The 12,528-nt window shown below is 31.8% G+C and overlaps 1 protein-coding gene across 1 annotated transcript in view; it reads left to right on the top strand.

Moving 5' to 3' along the window:
* Nucleotides 1-12,528, top strand: part of LOC148620707 (uncharacterized) — a 36,449-nt gene that overhangs the window by 21,178 nt on the left and 2,743 nt on the right. The gene's annotated exons all lie outside the window — the stretch shown is intronic.

Below are 12,528 nucleotides of genomic sequence, written 5' to 3'. Positions count from 1 at the left end.
TTAAATTTTTTAAATAAGATGAGAACTTTTTTCACAGCACTATGAGGAACAGGGGTAATTTCTGCGTAGGACTATTTTTGCGTACGTTCCAAATGCTCATTGGTTGAATTGGTGGTCTGTAACCTAAAGAGTCACTTTTTGTCTTAGAAAAAATAAATAACTATACAGGTATCTTCCTACACACATACTGAATGCATTTGCAAAGTTTCAGTGAAATGTGACAAGCACTTTTTTAAATATTTGATTTTTAAATATAGGGTAACCAAGTTGTGCGAGCAAAAAAGTGACAATATTCTACCATACTTAAATGCATTAAATATTTGCAAAGAACTTTTTCTGACTTTTCAAATAAAAAATATCAATCACAACTTGTTTTTAACAATATTAATGAAGAAATAGTTTTAAAAGTAATCATTTTCTGAGAAATTGGTCTATTTTTAAAAATTTATTTCTGACATGCCTCCCCCTTTTTCTTGATCACATGTCAAAAATCCTAAATCTTTAAATTTTCACAATAGGTGATATATTTGGCTTTAAATTTGTAAATACAGTGTTTTCACATTAAGACATGACCAGTAAAGGGCACCTAAAGCAAAAAAAGTACTCAATAATGGATTTTCCATGTTGCCATAGGGGAATGCTTATATGGCCTTAACCGCAGTAATGAAAGTGAGTTTTTCCTCATTTCTAACCTAATTTTTGCTCAAATCTACACAAAACTTGATTTCAAGTGCTTATTACCACCATATTTAGGTAAATATAGCCCTCAAAGTTTAATATTTGATATTTTTACTAAATTTTCTACACTTTTTACAAGATAGGACATAAAAATCAGTCAAAAAGACCAATTTTCCATAATTTGGACCTATAACTTAAAAAAATGCATATTTTGAAGGATTTTTGTAGTGTATTCCTCTCATGGCAAAGTTAACAAGATCTTCTAGTAGTTTAAAGCTATTTCAAGAAACTTTTCATTTTGCCATGGCTTCAGCTTAAGGCTAAAAACCACTAATTCCACTTCCCATAGGCTTCTATGCTAATTTCACAATATTCAATGGCTTCTCTGGACTTTACCTTAACTTTAACCTGCAGAGGACTATATATCAGCATGATTCTACATATGTCAGCTCACAATCCTCAGAATGGCATGTGGGGTTAGCAGACTTGCAGTGCAGTACTGGTCACCGGAAGTGAAGGGTCTATAAATAGCATGGGAAATCCCAGTGTTTTCACAAGTCAGGGGTATATTTAAAAATCATTATGGAGATTAGGCTTCACATCACAAGAAGCAAAATGCACCTATAAAATGTACAGAAATGTTTTTCCTTTCAGAAACTGTTTAAATTTTTTAAATAAGATGAGAACTTTTTTCACAGCACTATGAGGAACAGGGGTAATTTCTGCGTAGGACTATTTTTGCGTACGTTCCAAATGCTCATTGGTTGAATTGGTGGTCTGTAACCTAAAGAGTCACTTTTTGTCTTAGAAAAAATAAATAACTATACAGGTATCTTCCTACACACATACTGAATGCATTTGCAAAGTTTCAGTGAAATGTGACAAGCACTTTTTTAAATATTTGATTTTTAAATATAGGGTAACCAAGTTGTGCGAGCAAAAAAGTGACAATATTCTACCATACTTAAATGCATTAAATATTTGCAAAGAACTTTTTCTGACTTTTCAAATAAAAAATATCAATCACAACTTGTTTTTAACAATATTAATGAAGAAATAGTTTTAAAAGTAATCATTTTCTGAGAAATTGGTCTATTTTTAAAAATTTATTTCTGACATGCCTCCCCCTTTTTCTTGATCACATGTCAAAAATCCTAAATCTTTAAATTTTCACAATAGGTGATATATTTGGCTTTAAATTTGTAAATACAGTGTTTTCACATTAAGACATGACCAGTAAAGGGCACCTAAAGCAAAAAAAGTACTCAATAATGGATTTTCCATGTTGCCATAGGGGAATGCTTATATGGCCTTAACCGCAGTAATGAAAGTGAGTTTTTCCTCATTTCTAACCTAATTTTTGCTCAAATCTACACAAAACTTGATTTCAAGTGCTTATTACCACCATATTTAGGTAAATATAGCCCTCAAAGTTTAATATTTGATATTTTTACTAAATTTTCTACACTTTTTACAAGATAGGACATAAAAATCAGTCAAAAAGACCAATTTTCCATAATTTGGACCTATAACTTAAAAAAATGCATATTTTGAAGGATTTTTGTAGTGTATTCCTCTCATGGCAAAGTTAACAAGATCTTCTAGTAGTTTAAAGCTATTTCAAGAAACTTTTCATTTTGCCATGGCTTCAGCTTAAGGCTAAAAACCACTAATTCCACTTCCCATAGGCTTCTATGCTAATTTCACAATATTCAATGGCTTCTCTGGACTTTACCTTAACTTTAACCTGCAGAGGACTATATATCAGCATGATTCTACATATGTCAGCTCACAATCCTCAGAATGGCATGTGGGGTTAGCAGACTTGCAGTGCAGTACTGGTCACCGGAAGTGAAGGGTCTATAAATAGCATGGGAAATCCCAGTGTTTTCACAAGTCAGGGGTATATTTAAAAATCATTATGGAGATTAGGCTTCACATCACAAGAAGCAAAATGCACCTATAAAATGTACAGAAATGTTTTTCCTTTCAGAAACTGTTTAAATTTTTTAAATAAGATGAGAACTTTTTTCACAGCACTATGAGGAACAGGGGTAATTTCTGCGTAGGACTATTTTTGCGTACGTTCCAAATGCTCATTGGTTGAATTGGTGGTCTGTAACCTAAAGAGTCACTTTTTGTCTTAGAAAAAATAAATAACTATACAGGTATCTTCCTACACACATACTGAATGCATTTGCAAAGTTTCAGTGAAATGTGACAAGCACTTTTTTAAATATTTGATTTTTAAATATAGGGTAACCAAGTTGTGCGAGCAAAAAAGTGACAATATTCTACCATACTTAAATGCATTAAATATTTGCAAAGAACTTTTTCTGACTTTTCAAATAAAAAATATCAATCACAACTTGTTTTTAACAATATTAATGAAGAAATAGTTTTAAAAGTAATCATTTTCTGAGAAATTGGTCTATTTTTAAAAATTTATTTCTGACATGCCTCCCCCTTTTTCTTGATCACATGTCAAAAATCCTAAATCTTTAAATTTTCACAATAGGTGATATATTTGGCTTTAAATTTGTAAATACAGTGTTTTCACATTAAGACATGACCAGTAAAGGGCACCTAAAGCAAAAAAAGTACTCAATAATGGATTTTCCATGTTGCCATAGGGGAATGCTTATATGGCCTTAACCGCAGTAATGAAAGTGAGTTTTTCCTCATTTCTAACCTAATTTTTGCTCAAATCTACACAAAACTTGATTTCAAGTGCTTATTACCACCATATTTAGGTAAATATAGCCCTCAAAGTTTAATATTTGATATTTTTACTAAATTTTCTACACTTTTTACAAGATAGGACATAAAAATCAGTCAAAAAGACCAATTTTCCATAATTTGGACCTATAACTTAAAAAAATGCATATTTTGAAGGATTTTTGTAGTGTATTCCTCTCATGGCAAAGTTAACAAGATCTTCTAGTAGTTTAAAGCTATTTCAAGAAACTTTTCATTTTGCCATGGCTTCAGCTTAAGGCTAAAAACCACTAATTCCACTTCCCATAGGCTTCTATGCTAATTTCACAATATTCAATGGCTTCTCTGGACTTTACCTTAACTTTAACCTGCAGAGGACTATATATCAGCATGATTCTACATATGTCAGCTCACAATCCTCAGAATGGCATGTGGGGTTAGCAGACTTGCAGTGCAGTACTGGTCACCGGAAGTGAAGGGTCTATAAATAGCATGGGAAATCCCAGTGTTTTCACAAGTCAGGGGTATATTTAAAAATCATTATGGAGATTAGGCTTCACATCACAAGAAGCAAAATGCACCTATAAAATGTACAGAAATGTTTTTCCTTTCAGAAACTGTTTAAATTTTTTAAATAAGATGAGAACTTTTTTCACAGCACTATGAGGAACAGGGGTAATTTCTGCGTAGGACTATTTTTGCGTACGTTCCAAATGCTCATTGGTTGAATTGGTGGTCTGTAACCTAAAGAGTCACTTTTTGTCTTAGAAAAAATAAATAACTATACAGGTATCTTCCTACACACATACTGAATGCATTTGCAAAGTTTCAGTGAAATGTGACAAGCACTTTTTTAAATATTTGATTTTTAAATATAGGGTAACCAAGTTGTGCGAGCAAAAAAGTGACAATATTCTACCATACTTAAATGCATTAAATATTTGCAAAGAACTTTTTCTGACTTTTCAAATAAAAAATATCAATCACAACTTGTTTTTAACAATATTAATGAAGAAATAGTTTTAAAAGTAATCATTTTCTGAGAAATTGGTCTATTTTTAAAAATTTATTTCTGACATGCCTCCCCCTTTTTCTTGATCACATGTCAAAAATCCTAAATCTTTAAATTTTCACAATAGGTGATATATTTGGCTTTAAATTTGTAAATACAGTGTTTTCACATTAAGACATGACCAGTAAAGGGCACCTAAAGCAAAAAAAGTACTCAATAATGGATTTTCCATGTTGCCATAGGGGAATGCTTATATGGCCTTAACCGCAGTAATGAAAGTGAGTTTTTCCTCATTTCTAACCTAATTTTTGCTCAAATCTACACAAAACTTGATTTCAAGTGCTTATTACCACCATATTTAGGTAAATATAGCCCTCAAAGTTTAATATTTGATATTTTTACTAAATTTTCTACACTTTTTACAAGATAGGACATAAAAATCAGTCAAAAAGACCAATTTTCCATAATTTGGACCTATAACTTAAAAAAATGCATATTTTGAAGGATTTTTGTAGTGTATTCCTCTCATGGCAAAGTTAACAAGATCTTCTAGTAGTTTAAAGCTATTTCAAGAAACTTTTCATTTTGCCATGGCTTCAGCTTAAGGCTAAAAACCACTAATTCCACTTCCCATAGGCTTCTATGCTAATTTCACAATATTCAATGGCTTCTCTGGACTTTACCTTAACTTTAACCTGCAGAGGACTATATATCAGCATGATTCTACATATGTCAGCTCACAATCCTCAGAATGGCATGTGGGGTTAGCAGACTTGCAGTGCAGTACTGGTCACCGGAAGTGAAGGGTCTATAAATAGCATGGGAAATCCCAGTGTTTTCACAAGTCAGGGGTATATTTAAAAATCATTATGGAGATTAGGCTTCACATCACAAGAAGCAAAATGCACCTATAAAATGTACAGAAATGTTTTTCCTTTCAGAAACTGTTTAAATTTTTTAAATAAGATGAGAACTTTTTTCACAGCACTATGAGGAACAGGGGTAATTTCTGCGTAGGACTATTTTTGCGTACGTTCCAAATGCTCATTGGTTGAATTGGTGGTCTGTAACCTAAAGAGTCACTTTTTGTCTTAGAAAAAATAAATAACTATACAGGTATCTTCCTACACACATACTGAATGCATTTGCAAAGTTTCAGTGAAATGTGACAAGCACTTTTTTAAATATTTGATTTTTAAATATAGGGTAACCAAGTTGTGCGAGCAAAAAAGTGACAATATTCTACCATACTTAAATGCATTAAATATTTGCAAAGAACTTTTTCTGACTTTTCAAATAAAAAATATCAATCACAACTTGTTTTTAACAATATTAATGAAGAAATAGTTTTAAAAGTAATCATTTTCTGAGAAATTGGTCTATTTTTAAAAATTTATTTCTGACATGCCTCCCCCTTTTTCTTGATCACATGTCAAAAATCCTAAATCTTTAAATTTTCACAATAGGTGATATATTTGGCTTTAAATTTGTAAATACAGTGTTTTCACATTAAGACATGACCAGTAAAGGGCACCTAAAGCAAAAAGAGTACTCAATAATGGATTTTCCATGTTGCCATAGGGGAATGCTTATATGGCCTTAACCGCAGTAATGAAAGTGAGTTTTTCCTCATTTCTAACCTAATTTTTGCTCAAATCTACACAAAACTTGATTTCAAGTGCTTATTACCACCATATTTAGGTAAATATAGCCCTCAAAGTTTAATATTTGATATTTTTACTAAATTTTCTACACTTTTTACAAGATAGGACATAAAAATCAGTCAAAAAGACCAATTTTCCATAATTTGGACCTATAACTTAAAAAAATGCATATTTTGAAGGATTTTTGTAGTGTATTCCTCTCATGGCAAAGTTAACAAGATCTTCTAGTAGTTTAAAGCTATTTCAAGAAACTTTTCATTTTGCCATGGCTTCAGCTTAAGGCTAAAAACCACTAATTCCACTTCCCATAGGCTTCTATGCTAATTTCACAATATTCAATGGCTTCTCTGGACTTTACCTTAACTTTAACCTGCAGAGGACTATATATCAGCATGATTCTACATATGTCAGCTCACAATCCTCAGAATGGCATGTGGGGTTAGCAGACTTGCAGTGCAGTACTGGTCACCGGAAGTGAAGGGTCTATAAATAGCATGGGAAATCCCAGTGTTTTCACAAGTCAGGGGTATATTTAAAAATCATTATGGAGATTAGGCTTCACATCACAAGAAGCAAAATGCACCTATAAAATGTACAGAAATGTTTTTCCTTTCAGAAACTGTTTAAATTTTTTAAATAAGATGAGAACTTTTTTCACAGCACTATGAGGAACAGGGGTAATTTCTGCGTAGGACTATTTTTGCGTACGTTCCAAATGCTCATTGGTTGAATTGGTGGTCTGTAACCTAAAGAGTCACTTTTTGTCTTAGAAAAAATAAATAACTATACAGGTATCTTCCTACACACATACTGAATGCATTTGCAAAGTTTCAGTGAAATGTGACAAGCACTTTTTTAAATATTTGATTTTTAAATATAGGGTAACCAAGTTGTGCGAGCAAAAAAGTGACAATATTCTACCATACTTAAATGCATTAAATATTTGCAAAGAACTTTTTCTGACTTTTCAAATAAAAAATATCAATCACAACTTGTTTTTAACAATATTAATGAAGAAATAGTTTTAAAAGTAATCATTTTCTGAGAAATTGGTCTATTTTTAAAAATTTATTTCTGACATGCCTCCCCCTTTTTCTTGATCACATGTCAAAAATCCTAAATCTTTAAATTTTCACAATAGGTGATATATTTGGCTTTAAATTTGTAAATACAGTGTTTTCACATTAAGACATGACCAGTAAAGGGCACCTAAAGCAAAAAGAGTACTCAATAATGGATTTTCCATGTTGCCATAGGGGAATGCTTATATGGCCTTAACCGCAGTAATGAAAGTGAGTTTTTCCTCATTTCTAACCTAATTTTTGCTCAAATCTACACAAAACTTGATTTCAAGTGCTTATTACCACCATATTTAGGTAAATATAGCCCTCAAAGTTTAATATTTGATATTTTTACTAAATTTTCTACACTTTTTACAAGATAGGACATAAAAATCAGTCAAAAAGACCAATTTTCCATAATTTGGACCTATAACTTAAAAAAATGCATATTTTGAAGGATTTTTGTAGTGTATTCCTCTCATGGCAAAGTTAACAAGATCTTCTAGTAGTTTAAAGCTATTTCAAGAAACTTTTCATTTTGCCATGGCTTCAGCTTAAGGCTAAAAACCACTAATTCCACTTCCCATAGGCTTCTATGCTAATTTCACAATATTCAATGGCTTCTCTGGACTTTACCTTAACTTTAACCTGCAGAGGACTATATATCAGCATGATTCTACATATGTCAGCTCACAATCCTCAGAATGGCATGTGGGGTTAGCAGACTTGCAGTGCAGTACTGGTCACCGGAAGTGAAGGGTCTATAAATAGCATGGGAAATCCCAGTGTTTTCACAAGTCAGGGGTATATTTAAAAATCATTATGGAGATTAGGCTTCACATCACAAGAAGCAAAATGCACCTATAAAATGTACAGAAATGTTTTTCCTTTCAGAAACTGTTTAAATTTTTTAAATAAGATGAGAACTTTTTTCACAGCACTATGAGGAACAGGGGTAATTTCTGCGTAGGACTATTTTTGCGTACGTTCCAAATGCTCATTGGTTGAATTGGTGGTCTGTAACCTAAAGAGTCACTTTTTGTCTTAGAAAAAATAAATAACTATACAGGTATCTTCCTACACACATACTGAATGCATTTGCAAAGTTTCAGTGAAATGTGACAAGCACTTTTTTAAATATTTGATTTTTAAATATAGGGTAACCAAGTTGTGCGAGCAAAAAAGTGACAATATTCTACCATACTTAAATGCATTAAATATTTGCAAAGAACTTTTTCTGACTTTTCAAATAAAAAATATCAATCACAACTTGTTTTTAACAATATTAATGAAGAAATAGTTTTAAAAGTAATCATTTTCTGAGAAATTGGTCTATTTTTAAAAATTTATTTCTGACATGCCTCCCCCTTTTTCTTGATCACATGTCAAAAATCCTAAATCTTTAAATTTTCACAATAGGTGATATATTTGGCTTTAAATTTGTAAATACAGTGTTTTCACATTAAGACATGACCAGTAAAGGGCACCTAAAGCAAAAAAAGTACTCAATAATGGATTTTCCATGTTGCCATAGGGGAATGCTTATATGGCCTTAACCGCAGTAATGAAAGTGAGTTTTTCCTCATTTCTAACCTAATTTTTGCTCAAATCTACACAAAACTTGATTTCAAGTGCTTATTACCACCATATTTAGGTAAATATAGCCCTCAAAGTTTAATATTTGATATTTTTACTAAATTTTCTACACTTTTTACAAGATAGGACATAAAAATCAGTCAAAAAGACCAATTTTCCATAATTTGGACCTATAACTTAAAAAAATGCATATTTTGAAGGATTTTTGTAGTGTATTCCTCTCATGGCAAAGTTAACAAGATCTTCTAGTAGTTTAAAGCTATTTCAAGAAACTTTTCATTTTGCCATGGCTTCAGCTTAAGGCTAAAAACCACTAATTCCACTTCCCATAGGCTTCTATGCTAATTTCACAATATTCAATGGCTTCTCTGGACTTTACCTTAACTTTAACCTGCAGAGGACTATATATCAGCATGATTCTACATATGTCAGCTCACAATCCTCAGAATGGCATGTGGGGTTAGCAGACTTGCAGTGCAGTACTGGTCACCGGAAGTGAAGGGTCTATAAATAGCATGGGAAATCCCAGTGTTTTCACAAGTCAGGGGTATATTTAAAAATCATTATGGAGATTAGGCTTCACATCACAAGAAGCAAAATGCACCTATAAAATGTACAGAAATGTTTTTCCTTTCAGAAACTGTTTAAATTTTTTAAATAAGATGAGAACTTTTTTCACAGCACTATGAGGAACAGGGGTAATTTCTGCGTAGGACTATTTTTGCGTACGTTCCAAATGCTCATTGGTTGAATTGGTGGTCTGTAACCTAAAGAGTCACTTTTTGTCTTAGAAAAAATAAATAACTATACAGGTATCTTCCTACACACATACTGAATGCATTTGCAAAGTTTCAGTGAAATGTGACAAGCACTTTTTTAAATATTTGATTTTTAAATATAGGGTAACCAAGTTGTGCGAGCAAAAAAGTGACAATATTCTACCATACTTAAATGCATTAAATATTTGCAAAGAACTTTTTCTGACTTTTCAAATAAAAAATATCAATCACAACTTGTTTTTAACAATATTAATGAAGAAATAGTTTTAAAAGTAATCATTTTCTGAGAAATTGGTCTATTTTTAAAAATTTATTTCTGACATGCCTCCCCCTTTTTCTTGATCACATGTCAAAAATCCTAAATCTTTAAATTTTCACAATAGGTGATATATTTGGCTTTAAATTTGTAAATACAGTGTTTTCACATTAAGACATGACCAGTAAAGGGCACCTAAAGCAAAAAAAGTACTCAATAATGGATTTTCCATGTTGCCATAGGGGAATGCTTATATGGCCTTAACCGCAGTAATGAAAGTGAGTTTTTCCTCATTTCTAACCTAATTTTTGCTCAAATCTACACAAAACTTGATTTCAAGTGCTTATTACCACCATATTTAGGTAAATATAGCCCTCAAAGTTTAATATTTGATATTTTTACTAAATTTTCTACACTTTTTACAAGATAGGACATAAAAATCAGTCAAAAAGACCAATTTTCCATAATTTGGACCTATAACTTAAAAAAATGCATATTTTGAAGGATTTTTGTAGTGTATTCCTCTCATGGCAAAGTTAACAAGATCTTCTAGTAGTTTAAAGCTATTTCAAGAAACTTTTCATTTTGCCATGGCTTCAGCTTAAGGCTAAAAACCACTAATTCCACTTCCCATAGGCTTCTATGCTAATTTCACAATATTCAATGGCTTCTCTGGACTTTACCTTAACTTTAACCTGCAGAGGACTATATATCAGCATGATTCTACATATGTCAGCTCACAATCCTCAGAATGGCATGTGGGGTTAGCAGACTTGCAGTGCAGTACTGGTCACCGGAAGTGAAGGGTCTATAAATAGCATGGGAAATCCCAGTGTTTTCACAAGTCAGGGGTATATTTAAAAATCATTATGGAGATTAGGCTTCACATCACAAGAAGCAAAATGCACCTATAAAATGTACAGAAATGTTTTTCCTTTCAGAAACTGTTTAAATTTTTTAAATAAGATGAGAACTTTTTTCACAGCACTATGAGGAACAGGGGTAATTTCTGCGTAGGACTATTTTTGCGTACGTTCCAAATGCTCATTGGTTGAATTGGTGGTCTGTAACCTAAAGAGTCACTTTTTGTCTTAGAAAAAATAAATAACTATACAGGTATCTTCCTACACACATACTGAATGCATTTGCAAAGTTTCAGTGAAATGTGACAAGCACTTTTTTAAATATTTGATTTTTAAATATAGGGTAACCAAGTTGTGCGAGCAAAAAAGTGACAATATTCTACCATACTTAAATGCATTAAATATTTGCAAAGAACTTTTTCTGACTTTTCAAATAAAAAATATCAATCACAACTTGTTTTTAACAATATTAATGAAGAAATAGTTTTAAAAGTAATCATTTTCTGAGAAATTGGTCTATTTTTAAAAATTTATTTCTGACATGCCTCCCCCTTTTTCTTGATCACATGTCAAAAATCCTAAATCTTTAAATTTTCACAATAGGTGATATATTTGGCTTTAAATTTGTAAATACAGTGTTTTCACATTAAGACATGACCAGTAAAGGGCACCTAAAGCAAAAAAAGTACTCAATAATGGATTTTCCATGTTGCCATAGGGGAATGCTTATATGGCCTTAACCGCAGTAATGAAAGTGAGTTTTTCCTCATTTCTAACCTAATTTTTGCTCAAATCTACACAAAACTTGATTTCAAGTGCTTATTACCACCATATTTAGGTAAATATAGCCCTCAAAGTTTAATATTTGATATTTTTACTAAATTTTCTACACTTTTTACAAGATAGGACATAAAAATCAGTCAAAAAGACCAATTTTCCATAATTTGGACCTATAACTTAAAAAAATGCATATTTTGAAGGATTTTTGTAGTGTATTCCTCTCATGGCAAAGTTAACAAGATCTTCTAGTAGTTTAAAGCTATTTCAAGAAACTTTTCATTTTGCCATGGCTTCAGCTTAAGGCTAAAAACCACTAATTCCACTTCCCATAGGCTTCTATGCTAATTTCACAATATTCAATGGCTTCTCTGGACTTTACCTTAACTTTAACCTGCAGAGGACTATATATCAGCATGATTCTACATATGTCAGCTCACAATCCTCAGAATGGCATGTGGGGTTAGCAGACTTGCAGTGCAGTACTGGTCACCGGAAGTGAAGGGTCTATAAATAGCATGGGAAATCCCAGTGTTTTCACAAGTCAGGGGTATATTTAAAAATCATTATGGAGATTAGGCTTCACATCACAAGAAGCAAAATGCACCTATAAAATGTACAGAAATGTTTTTCCTTTCAGAAACTGTTTAAATTTTTTAAATAAGATGAGAACTTTTTTCACAGCACTATGAGGAACAGGGGTAATTTCTGCGTAGGACTATTTTTGCGTACGTTCCAAATGCTCATTGGTTGAATTGGTGGTCTGTAACCTAAAGAGTCACTTTTTGTCTTAGAAAAAATAAATAACTATACAGGTATCTTCCTACACACATACTGAATGCATTTGCAAAGTTTCAGTGAAATGTGACAAGCACTTTTTTAAATATTTGATTTTTAAATATAGGGTAACCAAGTTGTGCGAGCAAAAAAGTGACAATATTCTACCATACTTAAATGCATTAAATATTTGCAAAGAACTTTTTCTGACTTTTCAAATAAAAAATATCAATCACAACTTGTTTTTAACAATATTAATGAAGAAATAGTTTTAAAAGTAATCATTTTCTGAGAAATTGGTCTATTTTTAAAAATTTATTTCTGACATGCCTCCCCCTTTTTCTTGA

The sequence above is a fragment of the Perna viridis genome, chromosome 3 (assembly GCF_037379345.1).
Source record: "Perna viridis isolate PV_CMFRI_1.1 ecotype Kerala chromosome 3, ASM3737934v1, whole genome shotgun sequence".
In the NCBI taxonomy this organism is placed as follows: Eukaryota; Metazoa; Mollusca; class Bivalvia; order Mytilida; family Mytilidae; genus Perna; species Perna viridis.
The sequence above is the reverse complement of the archived record's forward strand: the minus strand, read 5'-3'. Positions and strand labels throughout refer to the sequence as shown.